The following is a 16,877-nucleotide window of genomic DNA, read 5'->3' as shown; positions in this document are numbered from 1 at the left end:
ATATCTTGTCAATTTACCCAATACCATTGTCTCTCTCTGTAGAGGTTACCCTTTTATGCACATAAATGTGAATTAGAACATCTCTGCCCTGCTCCTTTCAGCAGTACAGCTCTGCAATGATGCACGCTGCCATCCATTTCACTGGAACGTTTGCCATAAAGTTGCTTTAAAAGACATTCTCTTACAATACTGTCAATGGCCCCTTGCGTTAAAAATGAGAAAAATATGGAAACATGCATTAAAATATTCAGAAATAAATGGCTTTTTTATTACATAAAAGCTCTCATGTGTCTCAAAGGTACTGAGAATAGAATAATTTATCATAAATTAGATTATTATTGCTGGGAAAAGATCTATTTTAATGCCAGTTTTCTTGGGGATTAAACCAAACCCGAACAGTCCATTGGGGGGTGTTCATAAATGTATAAGTCAAATACTGAAAAGCTTTAAGTGGAAAATACATGCTGATGAAGCAATCTTGGAAAAGACAGAACACGTTCTGTTTGTTCTCATGTCTGGCAGGGGGCAACTATCGCATCCAGAAAAAAAAAATGAAGATAATGAGTTCTCTGCAACTAAGATGAAGACCCACTGAGCTTTGGGGTTTAAAATGCAACGTCAGAACTTCAGACCCCTGACACCTAGGTCTCCAGCTGCTGGGTGGTGCCAGCATCAGACATACACTCTGCAAAACAGATACTGTCTTAGGAAAATGTGACCTTGCTGTCCTTTCAGGCCCATATTTCACAAGAAGACAAATGGAGAGTTAAAAGGAAAACTGCAGATCTGAGTGAAGAGACAGCAAGTTATCTTTTCTGATATAGCCAGAAAATAAGATGTTCTGGGTAACATGTGCTAAAGATGTAGTGTGGACTTTCAGACTCAGAATGTGATCACATGTATTTCTCACTGAAACTGTATTGAATGTTATTCGACCATTGTTGAATCAGTCATCCTGATAAACATTATCTTCGTACAGTACCAAGCAGAGAGTCAGTGACTAGAATGCCACTGAAACCAGCTTTTTATAGGACAAGGTTTTCATGGTTTTAGGGGGTGGGGAAACTTGCACAGTAATCCACAGTATTTAATGATTTAGGCAGGGTAGGGGAAAAGTGATGAGCATTCATTTTGCTAGCAGTGTAAATTCCGTGGAGGAATGGTATACTGCTAATTGTACTTCACATTCCCTATACTTATAAAGGCTTTACTACATGATCCAGCATTGTGATCAAAGATGGAAGGAATCTCTTCATAGCTCTCCTTCCTTTTTCTATTCGTATTTCCTTACCAGTTCCCTTTATTCCTGGTCCTTTTGCATCTTTATTTTTAGTCAGTACCCTGTTACTCTGCTGGAAAGATCTGTGTATGAAGCTGGATAATAAAAATGTCATGATTGCCACTTATTTGGAGGGGTAGAGTGGAGGACTTGGGCAGCATAGCAGCCCAGGCTGGAAGAGAGGATCTGGCAGGGAGGAAGTTTGGCTGAAGGACAGGCCCCTCCAGGACTGATTTCTTGGCAGTCTATCCAAGTCCTTGGGTGTCTGCACTGGAGTTATAATAATAGCCAATCTTTATTAAGCATTTTCTCAGTGCCAGGATCTGTGCATTATCTTATTTAATCCTTACACAACCCCACAAAGTAGGCACTACTACCATCTCAATTTAAAAGATGAGGGCTGGCCAGGCGCGGTGGCTCACACCTGTAATCCCAGCACTTTGGGAGACAGAGGCAGGCAGATCATGAGGTCAGGAGATCCAGACCATTCTGACTAACGCGGTGAAACCCCATCTCTACTAAAAATACAAAAAAAAAAAAAATTAACCGGGCATGGTGGCATGCGCCTGTAGTCCCAGCTACTAGAGGGGCCGAGGCAGGAGAATGGCGTGCCCATTCTCCTGGGAGGTGGAGGTGGCAGTGAGCCGAGATCGTGCCACTGCACTCCAGCCCAGGCAACAGAGCGAGACTCCATCTCAAAAAAAAATAAAAAGATGGGGGCTAAGGCTCAGTAACTTTAGGTGAATTTCCAAGTTCACACATCAACTAAGTGGTCGATCCAGGTGTTTCATTTCAAAGCTTGAGCTTAGACCATCCCCCTCCAATTAATTAGCTATGCCTTCCTTCTTACGCTTATCTCTTTCTTCTCTCTCCTTTTAAGATTTTTTATAAAGACTTTGGTCCGGCATGGTGGCTTATGCCTATAATCCCAGCTCTTTGGGAGGCCGAAGCGGGTGGATTACTTGAGGTCAGGAGTTCGAGACCAGATTGACCAACATAGTGAAACCCTGTCTCTACTAAAAATATAAAAATTAGCCAGGCGTGGTGGTGGGCGCCTGTAATCCCACCTACTCAGGAGGCTGAGGCATGTGAATTGCTTGAACACAGGAGGCAGAGGTTGCAGTGAGCTGAGATCGTGCCATTGCACTCCAGCCTGGGTGACAGAGCGAGACTGTCAGACACACAGACACACACACAGACACACACACACACACAGATTATAAAGACTTTAGTAAATGTGCTTCTGTGTCCTTTAAAAACTCTTAAAGAACAAAATGGTAGTTCCTGGACCAAAATTCAAAGGACCCAAATCCTTATTTCTGTGTAGCCACCAACTCCCTGTATTACCGTGACACTGGACCACTGGCTCTCAGTTTGCCCATCTGTAAAATTAGGAAGTTTGATTATATGGTATCTGAGGATGATTTGGCCTGTGACATTGGGTGAATCCTCAGCTTCTAGGAGAGGGTGTGGGGCATGACTCACTCGGGATGTGAGTGGCAAGAAGGCAGCACCTATGATTGTAGTGACTGGATTTCCAAGTCTCCGATCAGAACACCCATTACCTGAATCATTGAGTGACAACGAGCTGTAATGGTAACATCAACTCTACTCCCGAAATTCAATGATATGGAAGGTATGGTGGGTAAATCCAGACCCACCCTCTTGTGGAGGGCGAGGCACTTCATGAACTTCTATATTTTTACCACCCTATTTCTCCTTTGACATCCAGTCCCTGAACTTCTCCACCAGCAAGCAAAATAAAGCCAAGAGTGGTGTATGTGTTCTATTATAAAATCATACCCAGGATTCTGGACTCCTTAGCTGATTTCATCTTATTCACATGTGTTTGCATATTGCCTTTGTTAAGTGGTTCCAAATCCAGTTTGTAAAGTACGAGATGGCATCGATGTTCTAGAGAGGGCAAATGCATTCTCATTCAGAGCAAAGGTGACCACCATAGGAAGCAAGTTTTTAAGCCCTTCCCACTTTAGGAGAGAGAAAACACAATTAAGCAAATTTGCCACGGTGAGAGGCCGGGCTCTCCTTCCATTTAATGGGAATAGAGCACTGTGGAGAGCAAAAGTGCCAAATGGTATGTGATTTTTAAAATCTCCTACGCATTTAATAATTAATGCTTATTTTTCTTCTATTTTTCCCCACCCCCTCAACTCCTTTCCGCACTCATTACAGCTCTTTGATATCCCCTCAGGAATTAGGATATCTCCAGCTGTTTACATAACCAGAGATTAAGTCCAATAGAAGAAGAAATTTAGGCCACAAAAAAATCATGGTAAGAAAGCCAGAAATGGAGTTTCTCTTGGGTCACATTCTGAGATTCAGTCATAGCAACCTCAAAGGGCATCGAGCAAAAGTTTTTTGGTGGACTCATGAATTAGAGGTGAGAGTGGCTGACTATTATTTGCAAAGCTGGATTAAGTGAAAGCAAATGGTAACTGATATGAGTCTCCTCTCTGGAAGGAATCTGCTGTGCATGAGAGATAAGATAAAGCTCTAATAAAAATACTGACTTAGTTTCTGTTCTTTTGTGCTTACCTGCTCTGCTCCGTGTTATCTCATTTTTGTAGGCTTGACCCTGCTGCAGTTTGCAAGTTTCTAGGTGAATAACTGTTGCACCTTTGTACATGGTGGGTTTTGTGCATGGAATGTATGTTGCCCAATCCACTGCCTCTCCTCCCCTATTGCCCCCACCCTTTCCCTGCTCTGACTTGAGCTGGCCTGATGCTGAGGCAAAATAAGCCATTACTTTAATAAGCCATTATTCACAATAGATTGGAAAGACAAGGAGCCCCACAGTGAGCTGACATCGGCCTTGTATTCCTAATCATGAAATAGCAGATAGGGGATGTGCATGGGAGGGAGGGATTGCAGCAAGAAAACTTTGGGGCACTTCTTGGGCGAAAGGGGAGGTGGGAAGGCCGGGCAGGCCCAGGCAAGGACAGCTGGTCCAGTGGACAGTCTGAGTCAGTGCCTCTTGACCTCTATCTGGGTGTAAGAGAATCACTTGTGTTACTTATGAAAATGCAGATTCCTTGGTCTCAGCTCCAGAAATTCTGATTTGGTCCATAGGGAGTAGGTTTCAGATCATTCTAATGCAGGCAGCCTCGGATCAGAAACACTGCTTAAGGACAATTAAGGGTATTAACCCTTCTGTACCAAGAAGGGTTAAGGAGGAAGAAAAAGAGCAGAGAGTAAAAAAGTGGAAAGGTCCCTGAAGGCAGCAAAAAAGTAAGGTCTTTGGAATCCAACTTAGGTTCCAATCTCAGGAGTGTTCCCACTTAATCTTTATGAGCATTCTTCCCTATGTATAAAACAAGGGGAAATAACAATGATAATAATAGTTCATATGCAAGGGTTTTTATAGCTCAGGGTTACATGTTTTAGTGGGTTAGCTCATTTATACGTCCTCACACTACGAAGAAGACATAGCATTATTCTCATTTTATACCTGAGGAAACCGAGGCACAGATGGAGTGTTAAACTGGCCTAAAAGGCCACACCACTAACAAGTGCTGAAGCTGTGATTTGAACCCAGGGAGTTTAAGTTGGGGAAATTTGGGGAGAAAATGTACAGGAAATATCTGGCCGCTGCCTGACACACAGGGCTCAGGTTTGTGTCCTTCCTTCCCAGCATTGCTGAGAGGTGATCAACTGACCACACACGTTGATCAGCTGCCTGCTCCAGTAGAACTCTACCATAATTGCTGGAGGATTGGGGTGGTGGGGGGAGGCAAAGAGCACTGGATCTGAAGACACAACCTGGAGCCTCAATTTCCTCATCTCTAACATGAGGACAGCAATGTCCTTACCTCACAGCAGGTGATGTTCAAATGAGATCATGCCTGTGAAAAGTATTTTATAAACAGTATTTAGTACAAATATCTACTGGATTATGAAGATGAATATGGGCCCAGTCACTGCACAGAACAGCCCAAAATATCCTCTTCAGGTGTCATTCCCCTGTCTTTTAGTGACTCCTGAATGTCTCTTGAGTAAAATAAGAATATGTGCTAATGTGTTTTCAGATAGTGGCTTAGTCTTTCATTCCTAAAGGGGCCTGGCTCTCTTGGGTGGAGAAGGAGGGAAATTAGGTGAAAATGTTGAGGCTGCACCTTAGGAAAAGAAGGAAGACTTTGTCTTTTTATATATGTGTGTATGTGTGTGTGTGTGTGTGTGTGTGTGTATACTTTAAGTTCTGGGATAAATATGCAAAATATGCAGGTTTGTTACATAGGTATACATGTGCCATGGTGGTTTGCTGCACCCATCAACCTGTCATCTACGATAGATATTTCTCCTAATGCTATAACCCCTGACAGGACCCAGTGTGTGATGTTCCCCTCCCTGTGCCCATATGTTCTCATTGTTCAACTCCCACTTATGAGTGAGAACATACGGTGTTTGGTTTTCTGTTCCTGTGATAGTTTGCTGAGAATGATGGTTTCCAGCTTCATCCATGTCCCTGCAAAGGACATTAACTCATCCTTTTTTTATGGCTGCATAGTATTCCATGGTTTATATGTGCCACATTTTCTTCATCCGGTCTGTCATTGATGGGCATTTGGATTGGCTCCAAGTCTTTGCTACTGTGAATAGTGCTGCAATAAACATACGTGTGCATGTGTCTTTATAGTAGAATGATTTATAATCCTCTGGCTATATACCCAGTAATGGGATTGCTGGGTCAAATGGTATTTCTGGTTCTAGATCCTTAAGGAATCGCCACATTGTCTTTCACAATGGTTGAACTAATTTACACTCCCACCAACAGTGTAAAAGCATTCCTATTTCTCCACATCCTCACCAACATCTGTTGTTTCCCGACTTTTTAATGATTGCCATTCTAGCTGGCTTGAGATGGTACCTCATTGTGGATTTGATTGGCATTTCTCCAGTGACCAGTGATGATGAGCTTTTTTTCATATGGTTATCGACCGCATAAATGTCTTCTTTTGAGAAGTGTCTGTTCATATCCTTTGCCCACTTTTTGAAGACCTTGTTTGTTTTGTTCTTGTAAATTTGTTTAAGTTCCTTGTAGATTCTGGATATTAGCCCTTTGTCAGATGGCTAGATTGCAAAAATTTTCTCCCATTCTATAGATTGCCTGTTCACTCTGATGATAGTTTCTTTTGCTGTGCAGAAGTTCTTTAGTTCAATTAGATCCCATTTGTCAATTTTGGCTTTTGACGCTATTGCTTTTGGTGTTTTAGTCATGAAGTCTTTGCCCATGCCTATGTCCTGAATGGTATTGCCTAGGTTTTCTTCTAGGGTTTTTATGGTTTTAGGTCTTACTTTTAAGTCTTTAGTCCATCTTGAGATAGTTTTTGCATAAGGTGTAAGGAAGGGGTCCAGTTTCAGTTTTCTGCATATGGCTAGCCAGTTTTCCCAACACAATTTATTAATTAGGGAATCCTTTTCCCATTGGTTGTTTTTGTCAGGTTTGTGAAAAATCAGATGGTTGTAGATGCATGGTATTATTTCTGATTCTTCTGTTTTGGTACCAGTAGTGTGCTGTTTTGGTTACTGTAGCCTTGTAGTATAGTTTGAAGTCAGGTAACGTGATGCCTCCAGCTTTGTTCTTTTTGCTTAGGATTGTCTTGGCTATATGGGGTCTTTTTTGGTTCCATATGAAATTTAAACTAGTTTTTTCTAATTCTGTGAAAAAAGTCAATGGTAGCTCGCTGGGAATAGCACTGAATCTATACATTACTTTGGGCAGTATGGCCATTTTCATGATATTGATTTTTCCTATCCATGAGCATGGAATGTTCTTCCATTTGTTTGTGTCCTCTCTTATTTCCTTGAGCAGTGGTTTGCAGTTCTCCTTTAACAGGTCCTTCACATTCCTTGTAAGTTGTATTCCTAGGTATTTTATTCTCTTTGTAGCAATTGTGAATGGGAGTTCACTCACGACTTGGCTCTTTGTCTATTATTGGTGTATAGGAATGCTTGTGATTTTTTGCATATTGATTTTGTATTCTGAGACTTTGCTGAAGTTGCTTATCAGCTTAGGTTTGCGGCTGCCACAATGGGGTTTTCTAAATACACAATCATGTCATCTTCAAACATAAACAATTTGACTTCCTCTCTTCCTATTTGAATACCCTTTACTTCTTTCTCTTGACTTATTGCCCCGGCCAGAACTTCCAATACTATGTTGAAAAGGAGTGGTGAGAGAGGGCATTCTTGTCTTGTGCCGGTTTTCAAAGGGAATGCTTCCAGCTTTTGCCCATTCAGTATGATATTGGCTGTCAGTTTGTCATAAAGAGCTCTTGTTATTTTGAGATATGTTCCATCAATACCTAGTTTATTTAGTGTTTTTAGCATCAAGTGGTGTTTAGTTTTGTCAAAGGCCTTTTCTGCATCTATTGAGATAATCATGTGGTTTTTGTCATTGGTTCTGTTTATGTGATGGATTACATTTATTGATTTGTGTATGTTGAACCAGCCTTGCATCCCAGGGATGAAGCTGACTTGATCATGGCAGAAAAGCTTTTCAATGTGCTGCTAGATTCAGTTTGCCAGTATTTTATTGAGGATTTTTGCATTGATGTTCATCAGGGATATTAGCCTGAAATTTTATTATTTTGTTGTTGTTGTTGTGTCTCTGTCAGGTTTTGCTATCAGGATGATGGTGGCCTCACAAAATGAGTTAGGGAAGAGTCCCTTTTTTTCTGTTGTTTGGAATAGTTTCAGAAGGAATGATACCAGCTCATTTTTGTACCTCTGGTAGAATTTGGCTGTGAATCCGTATGGTCCTGGGCTTTTTTTTTTTTTTTTTTTGGTTGTTAGGCTCTTAATTACTGCCTCAATTTCAGAACTTGTTATTGATCTATTCAGGGATTTGACTTCTTCCTTGTTTAGTCTTGAGAGAATGTATGTGTCCAGGAATTTATCCATTTCTTCTAGATTTTCTAGTTTATTTGCATAGAGGTGTTTGTAGCTTTCTCTGATGGTAGTTTGTGTTTCTGTGGGATCCGTGGCGACATCCCCTTTATCACTTTTTATAGAGTCTATTTGATTCTTCTCTCTTTTCTTCTTTGTTAGTCTGGCTAGCAGTCTATCTGTTTTGTTAATCTCTTCAAAAAACCAGCCCCTGGAGTCACTGATTTTTTGAAGGGTTTCTCATGTCTCTCCCTCCTCCAGTTCTGCTCTGATCTAGGTTATTTCTTGTCTTCTGTTAGCTTTTGAATTTGTTTGCTCTTGCTTCTCTAGTTCTTTTAATTGTGATGTTAGGGTGTTAATTTTAGATCTTTTCTGCTTTCTCGTGTGGGCATTTAGTGCTATAAATTTCTCTCTAAACACTGCTTTAGCTGTGTCCCAGAGATTCTGGTACATTGTGTCTTTATTCTTCAAAGAACTTATTTATTTCTGCCTTAATTTAGTTATTTACCCAATAGTCATTCAGAGCAGGTTGTTCAGTTTTCACGTAGTTGTGTGCGTTTTTGAGTAAGGTTGTTTTTTTTGTTTGTTTGTTTGTTTTTTGTTTGTTTGTTTTACAGAGTCTCACTCTGTCACTAGGCTGGACTGCAGTGGCATGATTTTGGCTCACTGTAAACTCCACCTCCTGGGTTCAAGTGATTCTCCTGCCTCAGCCTCCCGAGTAGCTGGGACTACAGGCATGCACCACCATGCTCAGCTAAGTTTTGTATTTTCAGTAGAGATGGAGTTTCACCATGTTGGCCAGCATGGTCTTGATCTCCTGACTTCCTGATCCACCCACCTCAGCTCTCCCAAAGTGCTGGGATTACAGGCGTGAGCCACTGAACCCAGCCGAGTGAGTTTCTTAACCCTGAGTTCTAATTTGATTGCACTGTGCCTGAGAGACTGTTTATGATTTCCATTCTTTTGCATTTGCTGAGGAGTGTTTTACTTCCAATAATGTGGTCAAATTTAGAATAAGTGCTATGTGGTGCTGAGAAGAATGTATATTCTGTTGATTTGGGTTGGAGAGTTCTGTAAAAGTCTATTAGGTCCACTTGGTCTCATGCTGAGTTTAAGTCCTGAATATCCTTGTTAATTTTCTGTCTCATTGACCTGTCTAATATTGATAGTGGGGTGTTAAAGTCTTCCACTAGTATGGTGTGGGAGTCTAAGTCTCTTTGTAGGTCTCTAAGAATTTGCTTTATGAATCTGGGTGCTCCTGTATTGGATGCATGTGTATTTAAGATAATTAGCACTTCTTGTTGAATTGATCCCTTTACCATTATGTAATGCCCTTCCTTGCCTTTTTTGATCTGTGTTGGTTTAAAGTCTGTTTTATCAGAGACTAGGATTGCAACCCCTGCCTTTGTTTTGCTTTCCATTTGCTTGGTAAATATTCCTCCATCCCTTTATTTTGAGCCTATGCATGTCTTTGCATGTGAGATGGGTCTCCTGAATACAGCATACTAATGGGTCTTAACTCTTTATTCAATTTGCCAGTGTGTGTCTTTTAATTGGGGCATTTAGCCCGTTTACATTTAAGGTTAATATTGTTATGTGTGAATTTGATCCTGTTATTATGATGCTAGCTGGCTATTTTGCCCATTAGTTGATGCAGTTTCTTCATAGTGACAATGGTCTTTACCATTTGGTACGTTTTTGCAGTGGCTGGAACTGGTTTTTTCTTAAGTGCTTCCTTCAGGAGCTCTTGTAAGGCAGGCCTGGTGGTGACAAAATCTTTCCACATTTACTTGTCTGTAAAGGATTTTATTTCTCCTTCACTTATGAAGCTTAGTTTGGCTGGATATGAAATTCTGGGTTGAAAATTCTTTTCTTTAAGAATGTTGAATATTGGCCCCCACTCTCTTCTGGCTTGTAGGGTTTCTGCAGAGAGATCCACTGTTAGTCTAATAGGCTTCCCTTTGTGAGTAACCCAACCTTGCTCTCTGGCTGCCCTTAACATTTTTTCCTTCATTTCAACCTTGGTGAATCTGATGATTATGTGTCTTGAGGTTGCTCTTCTTAAGGAGTATCTTTGTAGTGTTCTCTGTATTTCCTGAATTTGAATGTTGGCCTGTCTTGCTATGTTGGGGAATTTCTCCTGGATAATATCCTGATGGGTGTTTTCCAACTTGGTTCCATTCTCCCCATCACTTTCAGGTACACCAATCAAACGTAGGTTTGGTCTTTTCACATAGTCCCATACTTCTTGGAGGCTTTGTTTGTTCCTTTGCATTCTTTTTTCTCTAATCTTGTCTTCACACTTGATTTCATTAAGTTGATCTTCAATCTCTGACATCCTTTCTTCTGCTTGATTGATTTGGCTATTGCTACTTGTGTATGCTTCGTGAAGTTCTTGTGCTGTGTTTTTCAGCTCTATTGGGTCATTTATGTTCTTCTCTAAACTGGTTATTCTAGTTAGCAGTTCCTGTAACCTTTTATCAAGGTTCTTAGCTTCCTTGCATTGGGTTAGAACATGCTTCTTTAGCTTGGAGGAGTTTCTTATTACCTACCTTCTGAAGCCTACTTTTGTCAATTCGTCAAACTCATTCTCCATCTAGTTTTGTTCCCTTGCTGGTGAGGAGTTGTGATCCTTTGGAGGAGAAGAGGCATTCTGGATTTTGGAATTTTCAGCCTTTTTGAGCTGGTTTTTCCTCATCTTTGTGGATTTATCTATATTTAGTCTTTGATGTTGGAGACCTTCAGATGGGGTTTCTGTATCTGGGCATCCTTTTTGTTGATGTTGATGCTATTGCTTTCTGGTTGTTTTCCTTCTAACAGTCAGTCCCCTCTGCTGCAGGTCTACTGGGGTTTGTGGGACGTCCACTCCAGACCCTGTTTGCTTGGGTATCACCAGTAGAGGCTGCAGAACAGCAAAGATTGCTGTCTGCTTCTTCCTCCGGAAGCTTCATCCCAGAGGGGCACCCGCCAGATGCCAACTGGAGCTCTCCTGTGTGAGGTGTCTGTCAACCCCTGCTGGGAGGTGTCTCCCAGACAGGTGGCATGGAGTTCAGGGGCCTACTTGAGGAGGCAGTCTGTCCCTTAGCAGAGCTCGAGCACTGTGCTGGGAGATCCTCTGCTCTCTTCAGAGCCAGCAGGCAGGAACATTTAAGTCTGCTGAAGTGGCACCCACAGTCACTCCTTCCTTTAGGTGCTCTGTTCTAGGGAGATGGCAGTTTTATCTATAAGCCCCTTACTGGGGCTGCTGCCTTTCTTTCAGAGATGCCTTGCCCAGAGAGAAGGAATCTAGAGAGGCAGTCTGACTACAGTGGCTTTGCAGCACTACGGTGGGTTCCGCACCCAGTTTGAACTTCCCAGCAGCTTTGTTTACACTGTGAGGAGAAAACGGCCTACTCAAGCCTCTGTAATGGTGGATGCCCCTACCCTCACCAAGCCTGAGTGTCCCAGGTCAACTTCAGACCGCTATGCTGGCAGCAAGAATTTCAAGCCAGTGGATCTTAGTTTGTTGGGCTCCATGGGGATGGGATCCACTGAGCAAGACCACTTGGCTCCCTGGCTTCAGCCCCCTTCCCAGAGGAGTAAATGGTTCTGTTTTCCTGGTGTTACAGGTGCCACTGGGGGGGGGGGGGGGGGCGGGGAAACTCCTGCAGCTAGCTCAGTGGGAAGACTTTATCTTAAGGAGGCTATGAGAATTGCCAGCACGTAGGACATCCTATAACATTTCAGAATATTTCATGTATGGCAAAAGGTGGAGGAGTTCACCACACAGGTCAAAACTTGAGATCTCAAAGCAGAGATCACAATCTGATACCCAACCCTTGTTGTGGTAAACCCAGTCCAGTTGGAAAAGCTGATACATCTTGGTGGCATTTATACATTTTGCAACATTTTTGACTCAGACATAGTCGATGTTTTATACCTGCCACTGGAGGTTTGGCTGAGCTCTGTTTGTACTGTGGTAATGCTTAAATCAGAGCCTCCTTTTGGGGGGAGTTGACCCAGACTAGCAGCTAGGAATGTGACAAGAGCCACAGTTTCTAGACTGGACAACAAAAGCAAACCAGAAAAACAATTACTCCAAGTTGCTGTCTTCTTTTTCTAGGAACCTCCTCATCATGGTTGTTAGAAAAACCTCAGAGCTACCAAAGTAAAATAATAATAATAAAGATTTTAGTTTGCGCATAAAGAGAGTTTGCAAAAAAAAAAAAAAAAAAAATGTGGTAAATCAGTGTCATCACCCAAGTGGGAGACCTATTCACTTCTTTCTAGAAGAGAGAGAACCATTTTCTGCTGGGAAAAGTAGACAGCAGACCTGGGAAGAGTTCAGTTTTCTTTTAAAAAAGAAATTTTTTCCCCCAGTTTACTTCAGCAATGGGTAAAACTCAGATGAGACCCTCTTAGCTGGTCTTCCCTCAAGGCAGCCCAGAGTTCAGGAAGGGAAGAGTCAAATTCACTTTTCAGGAATTCAATCTAATTTATTTTTTATTCTATTCTGTTTCCTTCAATACAGTTCGATAAACACCCAGGGAAGTGCTATTAGTTGGAGAAACATATAGGTGCTGGGAGACAGAATGGGAAGAGGCAGGGTTGTGCTCTCCTCTTCTGAATCCAGATTGGAGATGGGCATCACTTGACCAAGGAGTTCTCTTTTGGACAGGGTGAGAACAAAGAAGATGAAAAAGCCATCAAAAAAAGCAGGATCAAAAAAAGATTCAGACTGGTATCTAGGCAGAAGAAACTAAAGCAAGGAGATACAAAGATTTAACTCTAAGCAGACCAACTGAATGTAATCTCCATGCATATTGTTTCATCAATGAGATAATAGAATTTGAGAGTTAATGATTCTTATGGTTTGAATATGGTTTGTCCCCACCAAAACTCATATTGGGTGGATGAGTTCCCTCAAGAGTAGGTTGTTACAAAGTGAGGTTGGTTCCTGTGTTTTGCCCTTCTTTCATATACACCCAGTTCCCTTTCTGTTTCTCTGCCACGTTTTTTTTTTTTTTTTTTTTTTTTTTTTTTTTTTTTTTTTGAGACGGAGTCTCGCTCTGTCACCCAGGCTGGAGTGCTGTGGCCAGATCTCAGCTCACTGCAAGCTCCGCCTCCCGGGTTCACGCCATTCTCCTGCCTCAGCCTCCCGGGTAGCTGGGACTACAGGCGCCGCCACGTCGCCCGGCTAGATTTTTTGTAGTTTTTAGTAGAGACGGGGTTTCACCGTGTTAGCCAGGATGGTCTCGATCTCCTGACCTTGTGATCCGCCCGTCTCGGCCTCCCAAAGTGCTGGGATTACAGGCTTGAGCCACCACGCCCGGCTCTCTGCCACGTTTTTGATACAGCACAAAGCTCTCACCAGAAGCCACCCAATATGGCTGCCCAATCTTGAACTTCCCAGCCTCCAGAGCTATGAGCTAAATAAATCCCTTTTCTTTATAAATTATCCAGTCTCAGGTAGTCTGTTGTAGCAACAGAAAACAGACTAGGACAATATGTACTTTCACATACATCGCTCGACTTCGTACTTAAAACAGCCCACATTATTACCTCAATTTTGCAGAAGACACTAAAGCTGAGTCATGGCATGCCAAACATCTTGACATTTCTACAGGGCCAAGATAGGACATTGACCCCCATGCCTTCTGTCTCCCAATCTAACATTCTTTCTGCTCTATTATATTCTCTATCAACTTGCGTTCATAGAATATCTGACTGTGCTAAAGCTACATTAAATTATGTTGTCCTATGTCTACTTCATGGGTATTTTGCTTAAATCTCATACCTGGAATAAAGTAGCCTTTGGGAACTGTGGTTTTCAATATTACTTTGTTAATGAGAAACATAAGACAAAGGATTATCTTCCTCAACTTTAAAAGTTAGAACTGGACTAGGTAATGTCTAGCACTGTTTTAATTCCAGAATTCTGAAATCTGTTATTACATTGGATCAAACTTCATTTTTTTAGTCTTCCAGAAACACAATAATTACAAGTAATGGTGTTCATGACAAATTCATTAGAGTTTGAAAACAGAGCTATATTTCAGCTCTTTGGAGGCCAAAAACGATCTTTGATATTTTTGCAAGTGTGAAAATTCTTTCAGCTGTGCCAAATTAACTCAAAACATCTGAATGGTCTGCCTCCAAGTAACATAAAATTTTCTCTTTTATGCTTCGAATTTTATTCTAAAGAAACTCTATTCTCCTAGATGTTGTATTAAGAGGCTGAAAAGTTACAGGGAACCTTGGTGGAGTGACATTTGCTGGGTAGGCTGAAAGCCAAACTATTGTTCTTGCTATTTCTCAGTAGAGAAGAGAAAAGTATTTGCTAACTATCCCTGGAATCTCTGTCAATTAGCTTGGAATTTAAGGGATTTTCCTGATGTGCTTTGTGGAGGTCATTTAATGTCTGGATTCCAGGTGAATGTTTGGGACTCTGCAGTAGAAGATAGGTTGGCCCAGACGACTAGCTTAGTGGAGGATCCTACTTTATTGTAATCAATGATCTGATGAGTCTTTCTAAGGCAGCCATCTTCCCCAAGCTCAGCTCTGTCAACCACCATGGATGACACAGAAACGTTTTAAGACCTGTCTACATAAATAGCTTGCGAGTAACTTTTTCAAAACGCAGTCCTCCAATCCAGGTTCCTAGGCCTGACTCCAAGGAAATAACATTTCTGTGAGTGATGGTGGGAATCTATATATTTTAATGACTGTCCTGGTGATCCTTATGTGTGATATAAACTGATAACCCCAGGCATGCAGTTTTCTAAAAACCCAAAATTTGTATACCCACAGAAAACAGTTATCACAGCATAATTCTATACCTTATGGAGTCACAAATAGCAAAGCAGCAGCCAGATGGTCAGCTTCTGTGGAGTTGCTGGAGAGGTGACTAGAAGACCTCTTAGGATCCCAACACCTGCTAGAACCTATGAGACAAGATGCATCAAAGAGGCAAAGAATAATGTGGACAGAAAAGTGCTGGTTGGATAGTGGCAGATAAATTAATGGATGCAACAGAACCCATGCTTGACCTTGAGAGAGGGAGAGAATACAGAAAGCTAACATTTTGTTGAGAAGATACTCAGCTGTTTTTCAAATGTTTAATATCTTATAGGCTAAGGCAGATATACTGAGATATTCAGTTAAGTAGCTGCCTTCATGAACCTTGGCAAGTGAGGTGGAAAAGGAGGTCAGGGAATTTGGAAACAAATGGTTTTCCCTTATGGTAAAATGTAGGTAACAAACAAGACCCCCAGAAACACTAAGGTGATCACAAGCAAGAGCCACGTCACTCAGGGTTTCAAGTTCAGAGGTGAGTGAGAACACTGCAGAATGAAAAAGTAGGGAGACCGGGGAAAACTGAGCTGAACTCTGAGGAGTAGGAGGAAGGTTCATAAAATGAACAGGAAAGAGAATGAAATGAAAAGGTTTGCTCTCCAGCAAAGATCAGGAGAGGAGGCAAGGGTCCTGAGCGGCATCAGATTCTTTTGTCACAGTTGACTCTGAGTTAGAATTCTAAGTGTTTACCATCTTACACACCAAACACCATCTTCCAGAAATCATCGCCCCCTTGCTTTGGGCTCAGTGGGCAGAGCAGTGCTGTGTTCTATGGAGAGTCAAGCTTCGCTGTCTCCGAGGCGATAGCAACCCCAGCTTCAGTTTACAGATCCAGCTTTGGGGATGATTGGGTCTGACACAGACCCGCCCATTGCCTGCTTGGAAGCTTCCCTTCCTGACTTCTAATTACCAGTTCATTTGTCGTTTATCGCTGGCTCTTAGTTTGCAACAGGCAGCCAAAATGTTAATGAACACAAAAGGTTAAGCCATTGCTTGACCCCTTTGTTCTGCAGATGGGGGACGAGGAGGAAGAAGGTAATGCTATCTCTGCTAGCCTTTGTTTATAGGAAGTGCCTTGCACTCACTGAGTTCACAGCCTAACTGTAAAAGATGCGAAGGGTGTGATTATCAGGCTGGCGGTAAATGGGAACACACTGTGGCTTTGTTTGGGCCTGTGGGGAGTTTTTGGTAAATTTTTTGCTTTCAACCCCCCTATAAAAATATTTGGGGATTCAATAATGCTGACTTTACATTTCTCACTTGCAGCCCATACTTTCTCTCCCTTTAATATAGAAGTGGTGGTGTTTTTCTTCCTCCTTGGCCACGACAGTTTCTCAGTAGCCCTTGCTGACCCAGTGGGCCCACTCCTGCTAACTTTACACAAACCAGATGGTGTCCAAACAAGTCACCTCTATTTCACACAGGCTCGGCCTCCCTCCTGAAAATGAAATGAAGTCAGGGAACGTTGGTTCCTGGAAGCTCACAGGGATTCCTCTAAGCCAGCAGGACCTGTTTATTTTATTTATTTATTTTTTACTAAAAAGGAGATACTGCTCCCATTCAGAGGCTCACAAATTCATTGAAGTCAATAGAGTTAAGCAGGGCTTGAAGTGAGTAGCAGCAAGGCTGGAAGCTTCTGCACATGGTGGGTTGGGGCTGCAGAGGTCACCTGTGTAAACCAGTAGTGACAGTCTAGACCAGCCTTACCCTCAGACTCGGGGTGAAACCAGGAATTACTTCTCTCAAGTTCCTAGTTTCAAGAATTTTTTCCAAGGCAGGTATTTAATGTCTCTTATTTAGATTTAGCTGAGACCTGGCTCTGGCTGGCACCAATTTTGATCCTCGTCCCCAAGCTCAA

At 42.0% G+C, this 16,877-nt stretch overlaps 1 long non-coding RNA gene across 1 annotated transcript; it reads right to left on the bottom strand.

The window, feature by feature from the left end:
* Positions 1 to 12,716: 12,716 nt before the first annotated feature.
* On the bottom strand, positions 12,717 to 15,821 carry LOC115896499. The gene is made up of 3 exons (XR_004056379.1): positions 15,722 to 15,821; positions 15,004 to 15,108; positions 12,717 to 12,831 (listed from the first exon to the last, which is right to left on the bottom strand). It is a non-coding gene; the product is annotated as an uncharacterized LOC115896499 (long non-coding RNA).
* Positions 15,822 to 16,877: the final 1,056 nt, after the last annotated feature.

This window comes from Rhinopithecus roxellana, chromosome 3 (genome assembly GCF_007565055.1).
Source record: "Rhinopithecus roxellana isolate Shanxi Qingling chromosome 3, ASM756505v1, whole genome shotgun sequence".
NCBI lineage: Eukaryota > Metazoa > Chordata > Mammalia > Primates > Cercopithecidae > Rhinopithecus > Rhinopithecus roxellana.
This window is presented reverse-complemented; position numbering and strand designations above follow the sequence as displayed.